The sequence below is a fragment of the Malurus melanocephalus genome, unplaced genomic scaffold (assembly GCF_030028575.1).
Source record: "Malurus melanocephalus ecotype Western Australia unplaced genomic scaffold, MMel_1.1 scaffold_498, whole genome shotgun sequence".
Classification (NCBI taxonomy): Eukaryota; Metazoa; Chordata; class Aves; order Passeriformes; family Maluridae; genus Malurus; species Malurus melanocephalus.
The window spans coordinates 415,863-430,222 of record NW_026623730.1 but is presented as its reverse complement, the minus strand read 5'-3'; the positions used below and the strand labels follow the sequence as shown (position 1 = coordinate 430,222).

Sequence of the window (14,360 nt, the reverse complement as noted above, 5' to 3'; positions counted from 1 at the left end):
CTACACACACAAAATAGAAAGTTAATTTGATTTTACTAAAGGTGACTTTGCAAAGAAGACTTTTTGAGAACTTCAAGAAACAAAGGTTTCTCTATTTTGCCAAAACCCCTCCTATTTGAGTTCACGAGACACAAARTATCTATTCTATTTGGTCATAGCTTTTCCCCCAATTCCCAAAATAAAGTTTTTAATGACTTTCTTAATAAGCTTATTCTCTCTAGAAACAGTAGAGCTTTTTTAGGAATTAATGTTTTGYAGTTAGAAACACAGGAGAGTCGAACATGGTTTTCAGAACAGAGAAGGCAGCAGGAGCACACAGCCCCTGCACTTGTCCACGGCCAYCAACAGATTGTGCCACCAAGGACCAAAAGTGGCTGTCCCAATACTCCAATGCTTGAGAATAATCCCTACTGAAGCAGAAGCTGGTATGGTAGGAGCAGGTGATGCTTCCCATCAAATCCATAAACAGTGTGTGACGGGCATCCATAACTGTAAATGGTTTCTTCCCTGCCCTAGTTTGTAAAGCCTTAAACAGAGCRGTTCCCACTGCAGACAAATCCCAACCCACATTTGGAATGGGGCATGAAAACAAGGCATCATCTGTTTTAGTGATATTAAGACTGGGAAAGAAGATTGCAGCTCAAGTTGGAAAGCAGCTGGCTGCAAAAACAATCTAAACAAGTACTGAGATACTACTTAGGAAACGAAGCAGCTCAGGAYATTTCACGTTACAGGAAAGCTTTCAAACGTATCACAAGATCAGCTTTTTAGCAGCMATTATCTTCTATGCCCCTTAAAAACCAGATGCTCTCAGACATAATTCTTAGAGAGGCTGAGTATCTGCAGCTTTGAAAGCCTCTGAGATATGAGCTCACCACCTCTGAACACGAGGCCTCGGGTTATTATGATGTAAAGAATATAAAAAGGTTGAATAGAGCAAGGCAATTTCTCTTTCTTGACAGCTCTGCCAACACCAAGTACAGCAAGGAAATTCAGGGTTGAGGGTTTTTCCTGTTTTACTGTTTTTTACTTGGTCTGACCTCCAACTCTACCCACCACAGTAGCTACTCATGGATGGGTCAAGTTTCCAGTAGGCAGATTTGGAGCCCAGAGACTCCAGATCCATCCAATTTTGTTTTCCTCAGGAACTGTAGTGACAGGACAAGGGGAAATGGCTTCACGCTGAAAGAGAGTTGATTTAGATTAGATATTAGGAAGAAATTCTTAGCTGGGAAGGTGGTGAGGCCCTGGCACAGGGTGCCCAGAGAAGCTGTGGCTGCCCCTGGATCCCTGGCAGTGTCCAAGGCCGGGATGGACAGAGCTTAGAGCAACCTGGGACAGTGGAAGGTGTCCCTGCCCATGGAAGGTCCCTTCCAACCCGGACAATTCTGTGATTCTATGATTACTGATGATACAGCATCATCATCCAGCAACAGCAGTTTGAAGCTTATTACATGTTTTTCCAATTACTTCTTTGAGTCTGTTTTCAAGTTAACTTGTTATTTTAGATTCCTCACAGAGGAGAAGCTGAATCATRGAGTGCCTCCTCTGACAGAGAAATAGCAATACAGTGACTGAGAAGCGCAGGTGCATGCCTTAATGTCCAAAAAGCATGAGCAGACAAGAAATTAAAACCCACAAAACTTCAAACAAATTCCAATTGATCAGTTTAGACAGTGTGCTGAATATCTTCTGGACATACTTGTAGAGTAACTCAGTATACTGAAGAGAAAAATACATTAAGTTCTGATAAATAAGGGGGGAAAAAAAATCAAAGCCTTATCAGATCACCCTTTTACTACACAAATTCAGTCAAAAAAGCCGACCTAGAACAATCAGAAATTTGGTTTTTGCTTTGTTTTAACTTTTAAGAATATTCTTCCTTTTAGGTGCATAGAAAAACAAAAAGGCTCACAGAAATTGAGAAGAAACAATGAAGTTCGCAAATAGCACTTTCATTACACAATATATTACACTCCCCTCAATTTAATTATTCACTGTGTCCAGAAGTTGTTTTTCCTTTGGCTCAAACAAGGAACAATATGGAGCTCCAGTTCATTAAACGATCAAGCCCTGCCTGTAAACAGGCCAGATGCTGATTTAGACCCGTCTACACTACGGATTTCTTGCTGGGATGGTGTGGCATCTGTGCTGGCTGAAACCTTGCATAATTACACAGATGAAATCAGTGTTCCCACCTCAAACTCATTCTGTTCATGTGTGCAAGTTTTCAAATAAAACTGGTTCTGTATTTAGAGGGAAAAGGAGAGCTCAAGGTGTCAACTTCAGCCTCCAGCAAGACTTGCAAGGAAAAAGCAAGAATCACCCTCCTTTCCCCCACATGTAGCTGCCTCTCTTAGGCTGCTCCAGAARGAAAGGCAGGCTGGCTTCTTTATTTTAAAAACACTCTAGCAACTTTTGTTCAGGTGAATAAAATAAGCAGAAGCATCTTKTTCTGAAAGAAAGGGATCTCTATAACCAAATGCAGAATATCCTAATTCAGCACTTCAAAAGCATAGAAGTAAAACCTTTCACAAATCCTTGACTAATTTTCCAAGATGGAAATTTAATGACTTTTTCTCTTACCTTATTACCAAATGTACTTGCTCTACCTTTAACTATTTGCTCTTCTTTCTCAAAAATTGAGTATAAGCCTCAAAAGATCAGTATATTAAAAGCAGAAAGCTTGAACCTGGGCTTCTATAGCTTGAAGGGAAGTAACAATGAGCTCCATTGTTGTCTCTGCAAATTAATTTTAATAAAATTAAGAACGCTGACCTCGTCAATGGAACAACCAAACCAGATCARCACTGAATCTGGAAGCTTTGCAGTACTGTCTATGCATTGTAATAAAGAATGGAAAGATTAATGCAAAATCACAAGCACAGAAGCATTTTCTGTATTAGCCTGAATACACTGAAGCAAGGAATTTAATAAGCAAGCATAGTTTGCTTTGGTTGTTAGGATAATTCTTTAAAAAGGCCAGGATTCTGTCCCAAACAGAGCAGCAAGAAGGAGAAAACACTGTCATCTCAGCAAAAGAGCACTAAAATAATTCTCTGCGAGCTGTTATATGAGGTGGGGGTTTTACTSAGGAAATTTTAATTTCCTTGAAGAACACCAGCTGGCTGTTTGCAGTACAGCCACAGAATGCAGAATCCCCCTTCTCACCAAAGACAGACAATAGCAAGAAATACATTTGGAGGCTTTGGTCAAATGGCATTATGCTCCCATCCTCATCCCAGCAAGAACATTGCTCCACAACACATGGATCACCTCTGGCTCTGCTGAGCAGTGGAGCTGTTCCWCTGCTCCAACAAACACAGGCAATGGGGACAAGGCTGCTGTCTCAAGAGAAGCATCATCCAGTTAAGACTGGCACAAATCTCAATTCTGTTAAAGACCAAATCATTGCCATGCACCTCACAGYACAATCTACAGACTACAGCATTAATATTTTTGATAAAACTGAGCAACTATTTACAATCTAGTATGTTAAGTGACTTCTAACATTTTCTTCCGTTTTGATAGTTCAGATCACCAAAAATGAGCTTTACTGCATATTTTTAGATATGACCTGCTTCACTACCTAAAAWTTTTCACCTTATAAGTAGGCAATGAGTTAAAATCCAGGAGATTTGAGCTCTCACAAAGAAATACTATGCAAGAAATGCAGTTCTTTTAACCAAAAAAAAGCAAGAAGGTAAGAATTAACTTCTGAACACTTTCAGAAGTCTGCTCATTGGGTGAATTCATATGGATTTCATTTACATAAAATTAATAAAAAATTTTCATTCTGCTTTATGGACTCATATCTCATTTCAAAGCATCTTACATCTACTTTATTAGGTATTTATGGTATTCAGAAAAATTACGCTGATTYTGCTTCAGCTTTCTTTTCAATATTCCATTCACACTTCCAACCCAACTGCTGACTTTTCATAAGCAAAAGAATTTATATGCAGCTTTAACGCAAGAGGATGTCCAATTTTGCTAATGCTCTATGCAATAAGAAGGAAAATGTTTGGGAGGTTTCATATCTTTGGAGACATCTGAAATGCAAGCTTGACAATGAACTTTATCATTAGGTCTACAACCTAATGCAAACAGACACTTCTGCAAAAGCTGAAAACTCATCACAGAATTAACAGATATTTGAGACTAGTAAACATTTTCTCTGTCTGATTTTTTTTTATTTTAATGTTTATCCCTTGAAGCACTTTTGTGCTCTTAGCCACTACAGTTAACCCTGTTTGTGTAACTTGCACAGCACAAGTTTCCATTTTATTTATCACTCATCTCAAATGGGTCAAAGTCCATACAGCTCTATTAAATTTGTGACTAAATACTAGGAAAAATCTTAACTGCTAAAAACAACCTATATAAAAACCCAGCAGCAGCTTGCAGTTCAGCCCTCTTTCTTTTTCAGGGTTGCCTTTTTGCTTTGTTTTAACCTCAATTAAAAGTGAACAAGTGTCCAGATGAGATGTTACTACACATTAGGATGGATAAATACGACCAACTGCTTAGAAACCAATACCATTTGGGCAAACAAGGGTAAGCAGATCAACAGTTACATAATGCACAACATCTCCCACACAATACTAATCAAAACCCAAGCAAAATGACTTAAAATAATGAGCTGTGATAGAATATTTGCATAAATACAGCCAGCTGCATTTAATGAATTTGACCATGAACGGCAACAGATGAATACTGACTTAAGATCTACAGTAACAAATACATASAACCAAACAACAGAACTGTTAAAACTTCATTTTTAAAAAGACATTAGCCTTGGACAAAGTACAGAAGTTGAACAAGATGTTTCTTTATAAAAAGTGAGGTCAAATACAAAAATAGTTTATCTGTGTTTAGACTGTGCCTCGAACAGCAGACCCATTTTTGTTTAGCTCTCAGCCATCCTCACGCACAAGGAGAAAAACCAGATGTCACGTTCTGACTGAAAACACACTGYGGAGCCAGACATCAAAACTCTGAAACACTTAAACCTGTCCAACAGCAGGAACATTACACCAAGACTTGCACATTTTCTAGTAATTATCCCCTGGACCTCCTCAATACTGGCTGACCATAAATTAGAGCAGGGCTACAAACACGGTCACCATTTGGTGGAGGAAAACCACCTGCCTCCAAATGAAACATGGAAACACACTCAGCATCCACTATTAGGMGGTTTGCTCCTAATTAATGGCAAGCCAAGCTCAGATACAGCTAAGGACTGTCTCTGGTACATGCATTTGCAACTGGGATACATTTAAGGATAGTCCCAGTTCAAGCAAGCCAATCGAACTACACTCATTTTATCCCATTTTATCCCCATTTTAGTTCTTCCCAAGAGACCGGCAAGACGGCAAAGTATCAAAAAGGGGAAAAAGAAACAATACAAGCAAAAAAACCATTATCATTTACAACACGGAATCCAGTAGTGCGTACGCTGCTGCCAAAGAGCTAGTGTCAAACATCACAGGGAAAACAAATCCAAACTCCTTCTAGAAACAGTGATACCAGCCCTTTTTTTTAATCACTTTTTTTTAAACCTTATGATTAGTAATCTGTATTTTGGTCATAGTCCATATCTCTGCGTTAATCACTGCAGGGTACTCTGCACTCCTGGAAAGTTTCAAAGTAACAGATCTAAAACAGTAATAAGGGGTTCTGGGGTGGGAGTAATTTTCTACTTAAAGGCAACACTGAAAAAYCTTCTTAAATAAACCCTTTAAAAGCCATAAGGTGACAATTCCTTTTTATCCATGCCAAGCTGAACTGTAGTGCYGAAGTCAAAAATAAAAAGTAAATAGCCCAGCAGCCCATCCCAGCCCTTCAGCAACATAAAAATGAGCCWGTAAGGGGAAGCCTTTGCAGGTAAAACCCAAACCCACTGGCCCATCTGTCAGAAGGTGTCAATGACAACCAGACATGGTTCAGAGATGCCACTACAATACACTCCTGACTACCCACAGCCCTGAGAACCAGTAAAAACCAAAAGTATATACTCAACACTTCTTGACTCCAAGACCTGTACACAGAGGCTGTTCCAGGGGAGTACTGAAATAACAGCAAGGAATAAATATACCCAGCTGTCTCTACTGAATCCCTCCCTGYTTAGATACTGGGAAGATGAATGGAGACTCAAGGAATACTTTCAAGCCYATTAGCCTGAGAGAAGCACAAGTCAAGCTCTCACAGTGCAYTTTCAGTCCTCATAACCACAAAATACAAGATTCCCTCATAAACCAACAACCATCATCCCAAAGCAAATTTCCTATTTTTTGCTGGAATTAATTRTATTTATGAGATTTTTGAKAGACATTTTTCTTCCCAGATAATCMACTGACTGCACCAAGAGCGACACAGTTTTTAAATGAGTGGACTTATAAAAGTGTGTGGAAATTCAATGTCACTAAAAGATTACTAATCAAAATAGTTTTAATCTGCAAAAAAACAAAATAACCCCCCCAAAAAACAGCCCCAGATCAATCAAGTCTATTTTTCTTTCCAGAGTCCCATAAATCATGGTTCTGACAGTCTTGTTTTGCTCAGGAACACCAACTCCTGAATACCAAGAAGTTACCATGAAAACCAACACACCTTACTGAAGTTTCTTAATGCCCACAAACTCCTCAGAAACCCCAACTTTCTCTGTTTTATTAAAAACACCTTATCAGGACCAGATGCTAAATCAAATTGAAGTCAAAGAACCACAGGGAGGATTTTTAAACCTTTGCATTTGATTACAGAAGTAATGGCAAACATAACCCAAATAAARCAGCACCATGTCTTGGCTTCTGGCACAGTGGGAGGGAGGAGAAAACTGCAGCCTCCTTGCTCACAAGTCACAGTTCCAGACACAAGTCCTATTTACACAGCCCTATTTACACTTGCCAAAGCAAGTCACAGGTCCATCTTTTCAGTCCCCCCGTTCCCTGGACAGCAGGTTACATGTCTGGTTYTCACTTCGTACCCAGTTCTCAATAYTTCWGGTATTTTCAGCTCAATTCTGAACTTCAAGACAACCTTAAATCCTGTGTCTTCTTCAGCAATTTTCTTAGAAGTAATAACTGTCCTTAATTTAATGTGAACACAAACAAAATTTGCAGCCATTCTCAGCAAAAAAAAAAAAAAAAAAAAAAAAAAAAAAAAAAAAAAAAAAAAAAAAAAAAAAAAAAAAAAAAAAAAAAAAAAAAAAAAAAAAAAAACAAACCACGCAGTAGTATCCTTGTCTTAGGAACGAACAGAACAGATTATATCAGGACAAACCCAAATAACCAAAGGGAAAAATGCCAACTTAATTATATCTCCTGTACAATAGAAAAYGCAAAAGGGCTGCAAATTTGGCAGCTTCCTGGGCAAGAGGCTCTGCACATACCAGTCTCTACCTCTGCTTCCAATATTTTACCTCCCCATGTTCTGTGTAAAAAAATCTACTATTCCTTCTGCTTTTTGAAGCAGAGACTTCATAKCAGTCCTTTTCTTGAAGAAACTTTCCTCTTAAAACATCACTGCTCTCATTCTCTGCTCCAGCCCCTCCACACATCTCCTCTCGCTTTGGTCTTCACCAAAGTGAGTTTCTGTGTAAATGGGACATCAGCACAGGTAAATAAGTTGTTTTGAAAAATGCCAGGTGGACACAACTTCAGTTTGACTACACAGCTCCTGAACACCTGCCTATGCCATGAAAGAAGGAAACACAAAATCATACATATTATTACAGGTTAACACATTCTCAGAATTGCTGTGGAAGTACTACAGGTCTTTTAAAGTACATTAACTGGTAGACCCAAAAGAGATAATCATTAATCTTGCACTTTAAGAAAGTTCCAAAAGAATTAACTACATAGAGCAGCTGTGCTCCAGCCACTGATGATGCAAAAATGAGCACAGTCACAATCCTGTGCAAGCTGAAGCAATGACAGCTACACAAGAAATGCTATGAAAAGTGTCAGGCAAGTGTCTGGATTGTTTGAAATCTTAATTTGAAGACAGACGCTTTGTTTATAAGGTGTAAGAAATTTGATTCAATTGACATTACAAAGTTACAATTATCTACGTTATTTAACTGATTTTACCAAGCTATGACATCTGACAAATGGCAAACTCTTTCTTCATCAGCTGTGTTGAAAAAAAATTCTCTTTTCAACTTTGCCTTGTTTCCCTCTTCATACATAGTACTATTAAAAAAAAAAAAWAAGAACTCTGTCACAGCTAAGCCAGCCATTTTCAGCTGCCAAACTAAAGTTTAGTTCCATTTTAGTACCAGGAGACTGTGGATCATAATTCATGCAGTTAAACTGAGGATTACTTGTTGACATCAATTTTGAACAGCCCAAAATAACCCAGWCTTCAAATTTTGGGGGGAGGAAAGGGCATGAGATTACTAAGAGAACTGGCAGTAGCAGTTTAAATGCTTTGCTGTGATTAGCAAAGAGCACATCACGACAAAGAATGTATTGATCTGAAGTTGTGCTAGAACTGATATGGCAAAGAGAAGCTGGAAAGAGAAACACTAACACCCAAGTTAATACCACATGAAGGAGCCAGTAAATCTCACTTKAAAGTGCCTGAGAGAACATTTGATTATTTGATTGACTGTATTAAAAATAACCTCCCATTCAATCAGTGTAGTATTTCCTACTTACACTTCTGACTTATTTACAGATCCTTCTTGCAAAGGCCACCAAAGATGGGTGGGAATTCCCACCCCTGAGGAATTTACAGGTCAAACACGCCATGAGAATGGCCACACACCAAGCTAAAAATGTCCCTTTGACCCATTCTGCACTGGAATTAGTCTCCAATTGAAGTCATGCTTCTGTGATGAATGCCRTTGATGCTTTTATGCCACTCAGCATTCCAATTACATTAATATTTGTAATTATACTTCTGAAAAAATGCTAATGGACACAACTCCACAAGAACAGATCACAGCCTCAACAGTCACCCTCACCTGCCCATCCTTGCTTAAGCAGCAGCAGGAAAGTAAAGGTAGTAATTTCTTTCTCCTTCAAGAGAACTGCACCACATAATTAGTTTCACAAATCCCAAGAAACGCAGCACATCCAAAGGTTTTATTCTCTTTGAATGCTGTGACAGACTTAAACCAGAGGTGATCTTTTGCATATGACATGCCACGCTCCACATGCTGAGACACCAACTCAGCTTGGCCTTTGGAAGGAGGCCAGCAAAAGCTCCAGAGCAGCTCCTCCTGCTCACCTGTTTCCCCTTCTCTGAGYAATCACTGAAAAAGGAGGGAAAATAAAGAAATAAGCCTCACAAATCTCTTCTGTAGTCACCAAAGACCTATAAGCAGGCAGAAAAACAAAACTAATTACAATAGATCTCTCCTGAACTACTGTTAAAAGGTTCTGCTCACACCAGCGTGAGCTTTAAGAAGAGGAAGGAGGGAGTTACTACAAAGAAGACATCTCACCTTTCAATTTTCGCACCAACAAACGCATCAAAGCACTAAAACTCACATGCCAGCTCCACCACTTGTGACACTGCAGGCAGCTGGTGAGCAGAGACTGTTCAAGCACCGCACAAAGCCCGTCAAACAACGTTTGTTTACTACATCAACCCCCAAGAATTCCAGAAAAAGTTGTCATTATTGCCATCGCTGAAAGTCACCGTGGCAGCAGAAAGTTCTCAGCAGCCGGGCTGTGCCAGCCGGGCAGGACACCCGGATCCATCTTCTCCATCATTTCTCCCACCCGCTGCTCCCAAGGGAGCAGTGACTGCTCTGGGGACAGGCTGATTCTGTCACTCCCAAGGAAGGACTCACAGACACATCCGAAGGACTCACAGACACATCCATGACCTCCGCAGACAAGTTTATCTTATCCTGCCAGGAAGCTGCTGCAGTCTGGGACCGTGAAGGCAGACAGACAGGCGCTGGATTACCAAGGTCTGCCTTGCTCCTTAATCCAACTTTCCCAATTTCTGTTTAGACTTTGGTTCWCAAAGACAAGCTCGATTTTGAAATACTTCTCACACTGTACTTTACTTCTGATAAAGCATCGACAATACGTGATCACAGAGGCATAGAATGAATCACAGAATGGTTTGGGCTAGAAGGGACCTTAAAGATTATCTCGTTCCAATCCCGTGCCATGGGCAGGGACACCTTCCACTATCCCAGGTGGCTCCAAGCCACATCAACCTGGCCTTGGACATTTCCAGGAATAGGCAGTATCATGGAAGTTCTGCTACCCAAAATTCACACACACAACCCATCACTCCCATCACCTACTCCACCACCGCGTGCAGATCCACACAGGCATATCCAAACAGGAACAGAATCAAACCAGGAGGGTGGGAAGAAGTGGGAGAGAGGCAGCACAGGCATGATCTCACCCAGGCACACCGAGGCACCACAGCCCGGGGTCCGGAGCAGCAGCCACGGGAGAAAAAATCCGAGTTTCCTGCCTTTGTACCGAGGTTGTGCCAACCTGCCTTCCCTCAGCAAACCCTTCCACGCGGGACAGCGATCCCAGCGGGATACGGGGCCGCACCGGAGGCGACTGCTCACAGCCCCCCGACCCCGCAGCGGRTCCCCGGCCGSCTCTGGCTCAGCTCGCCCCCGTTCSCCCCGCGCCCCCTCGTCCCACAGCGCTGCTCGAAAAGGGGCAGGGAGAGCACAGGGGCTTTACCTTTCCGCCGGGATCCGTCCCTCAGTCCCTCAGGAACACGCTCAGAGCGCTGGGAGCCGCCTGCGCCCCGCGCCGCCCCCCCCCCTCCCGCGCTCCCCCCCCCGCTCACGACATGGTCTCTCCCGAGGCGCCGCGGCTGCCGCGGCCGCGGGCGCTCCCACTCGGCGCGGCGGGGGGGGGGGAGCTCTGCCCGCGCTGCTCTAATGGCGGCGGCCGGAGCGGCCCAAAGCAAAATAAACCCCCGCACGGCCGAGCCGCACGTCAGCGCGGCCTGCCGCCCTGCGCGCCGCCCATTGGCTGGGCCCTCTCCTGCCTTCCGCCAATCGCCGGGCGGCTCTTTGAGCAGAGCGGTGATGTCATCGCTGCCGCGGAGTGCCGTGCGCAGGGCAGCCGCCAGGGGGCGCCGTCAGTCCCGACCCCTCAGAGCGGGTTCGGGACCCTCAGCGGGGGCTCCGCACTGCCCCTTCCCGGATCCCTTCCTTCTGCCCTTCCCGTTCATCCCGCCCGCCCGTTCTCGCCCCTCAGAGCGGGTTCGGGACCCTCGGGGGGGGCTCCGCGCTGCCCCTTCCCGGGTGCCTTCCTGCTGACCTTCCCGGCCCTTCAGGGCGGGTTCGGGACCCTCAGCGGGGGCTCCACGCTGCCCCTGCCCGGGTCCCTTCGTGCTGCCCTTCCCGTTCATCCTGCCCGCCCGTTCTCGCCCCTCAGAGCGGGTCCGGGACCCTCGGCGAGGGCTCCGTGCTGCCCCTGCCCTGATCCTTCCCTGCCTCCCTTCCCGTACATCCCGCCCGTCCGGCCGRGCCCCTCAGCACCCCGCCGCCCTCCCCGAACCAAACATGCGCTCAGAGCATATTAATAATAGAGACCAGAGCATCCCCCCGTGGTTCCACACACACCGTGGAGCGGGGTAGATGAACATCGAAGTGTCCCGTGGAAATAAGCCCTCAAAAAACACCCTGTGATGGCACATGGCCAGGCAGCACCGTGGAGGACACCGCTTTGTGGCAGCTGATCACAGAATCACTGAATCGCTGAGGTTGGAAAAGCCCTCCAAGATAACCGGAGTCCAACYTGTGACCGATCCCCAYCTTGTCACCCAGCCCAAAGCACTKAGTGCCACATTCAGGCGTTCCTTAAACATCTCCAGGGATGGGGACTGCACCGCTGGCCTGGGCAGCCCCTTCCAATGTCAAATCACCCCTTCCATGAAGAAATCCCTCCTAATGTCCAACCTGAACCTCCCAYGGTGCAGCTTAAAACTATGTCCTCTGGTTCTTATCAGTGCTTGGCAAATACTTTGCTTTGGAACAACTGACAAAATTACTGGGAAGCCAAAATCCACCAAATGCCATGGTCAAGTTTGACATGGTGGAGTTGTGTCTTAGGTTGGACTCGATCTCAGAGGTACTTTTCAATCTAAATTGATTCTGTGAAATAAATTATCAGCATTTCCTCCACAAGCTGATTCCAGCCRTTCCTGTCTCAGGACAGTAAATGTGTGAGGGATTGGAGTTCAGGATGTCTGGRTGTCTTCCTGGCCAGAAGGTCTCATCCCAGCAGCAGCCCCACAGTGCAAAGCCCATTCCTCTTCTGGGAAGGAAAGACCAGCAACAACAGCTCTGCCAGCCCTTGGGTTCAGTCCTTGTGCCGGCTATGCAATTTTTTTTTTGCTTTCTACTCAAAAATTACAAGTCTGCATCTTTCTTAAGCTGCCCTTGTAGGTTCACTGACAGAAAATGTGTATTTGTCCACATCCTCCTTTTTCCCKCCTGGGTTCTACATCATTCAAGACCTGATTTTTTTTTTTTCCTCCACTGCAGTTACTACTCTTTTATTTCAGGCTTTCTCAGATGTTTCAGCACTTTCTTATTTCCATGGTTTCATTCTCCATTCCCAGACTCTTTTAGCTAATGCCTCAGGCTCCGTGTTGCATTGGGAAACTCATCGTGGACCAGCTGGATCCATCCCTTCTCACTCAGTCAGCGTAAAAAAAAAAACACCTGAGATGTTCCAGCAGTCATGCTAGAGAAAATCCCTTTGTCCAGCAGGCAAACAACCAGGGCTGGAGTCAGGACAAGTAAAATGTAATTACTTATGAAGACTGAAATAGAAATTTGTCTTCATTCACAATTAAATTAGTTCTCTATAAACATCGAGAACTGTTGCAGGGGGAGGGTAATGTAATTTCCCTCTCCCAGACTAATTATTTACTAAATTCTCTTTCTGACTCCGCTGAACAAGTTGGTGCGTTTCTTAAAATGCAGCTATACAAAAGAGGGGGACAGCTTTGTTTTTTTTTTTGTTTTAATAAGACTTGGATCAGTTATGTRGAAGAAATATTCCCTCTCTTAAGGAATTGTGCCATCTCTAGAATTCATCCAGAAAATTTATCCCTTGCTTGTGGCATCTAGGCAAAGATGATGGAAGAGCTGTTGGGGTAAATCCTAAATTCCTAAATGCTTCCTAAATGCTACCCCAACTATACAACAGTGGGAGACTTCCAGAAATAATTGTTAGAGATTAGACTGAATAAAAAGATATGAAAATACAATTAATATCATAGAACCATTGACACGTAGAGGGGCTTGGGTTGGAAAAAGCTTATGATCAACTGAAAAAATTATTCCAAAGAATTCTGTGATTCTAAATTATTTTAATCTCTGCACGGTTGTTCTGCAGAACAGAAGCATTCTGAGTAGTGAAACARGTCCCTGGATAGTATTAGAAGGAGAACATGTGGTAAAATTGAATTTGAAAATATTTACCAGAGCAAAAGCAAATCCTGGGCTGCATCTCCCAATTACCTGACATTTTTGATGTTGGTGACTTTATTGCTAAGGCCATGTCTTTGGCTTTAGCTCAAAAYGCTGCCTGCGTCTCCTTCCAGGTTTACCTTGCGGGAGTTTGCCATTTGTTCTAGACTTAAACAATAAAATACAAGAGGAATGACCTTTCAGCAGTTTAGAACATTGATATTTACACATACATTTTATCCAATGAGAGCTTTCAGACATCTAATTTGGAGACAAATCAAAWTCCACAGGACTTGATAGTCCAGTCCTCAACAGATTTGGTATTTGATTATCTTTTTGGTGTTTTAAATGTCAAAAAGATAATTCTATTTTTGTTAGGGGTAGCAGAAGTTGTAAGCAAGTACTAACTTCCTATATCCCACCCAAAATTTTAATCTCCTTTCRCCAGTTTTGGGAGAAATTTTAATTTAATTTTTTACTCCCTAGTAAGGAATCTGGAACAGTCATACTCATTTGACAGCTTAAGCTGTTATTTTGGGAACTTTCYTTTGCAGAGCTGGATTTGCTCAGGCCTTGGAGCTCGTGTGCCTTCACACAGAGTTGTACAACTGCCCTGTGTGCCTCCCAAGGAACCCACAGCAGAGCTGTGAGCCTTCTTCCACATCTAAAAATATCATTTGCACATATATGTTTCAGCTTTCTTTTTTTCCACACTTCTCAAACATCATAAATCCCTGTTCTTGTAACTCCCCACCTTCCACAGCCATCCTCAATCCAATCTCCTTCTTTCCAATTTCTCTAGAACAAGAACTAATAGTAAATCTCTTCGGCAGAGCTCACAGATTTGAAAAAATCCGAGCAATGTGCAGAAATTATTTAATTTTGCAGGAATATCCAGCTAAGAACCCCTCTTGCTCCCACTCCTTGTCAGCCTGGAGCT

At 42.9% G+C, this 14,360-nt stretch overlaps 1 protein-coding gene across 1 annotated transcript in view; it reads right to left on the bottom strand.

The window, feature by feature from the left end:
* Window positions 1-10,905, bottom strand: part of ZRANB1 (zinc finger RANBP2-type containing 1) — a 44,814-nt gene extending 33,909 nt beyond the window's left edge. Inside the window, exon 1 of the mRNA XM_057381202.1 lies at window positions 10,671-10,905. The gene's annotated coding sequence lies outside the window, so the exon portion shown is untranslated. The remainder of the gene's footprint in view (window positions 1-10,670) is intronic.
* Between the last annotated feature and the right edge of the window lie 3,455 nt (window positions 10,906-14,360).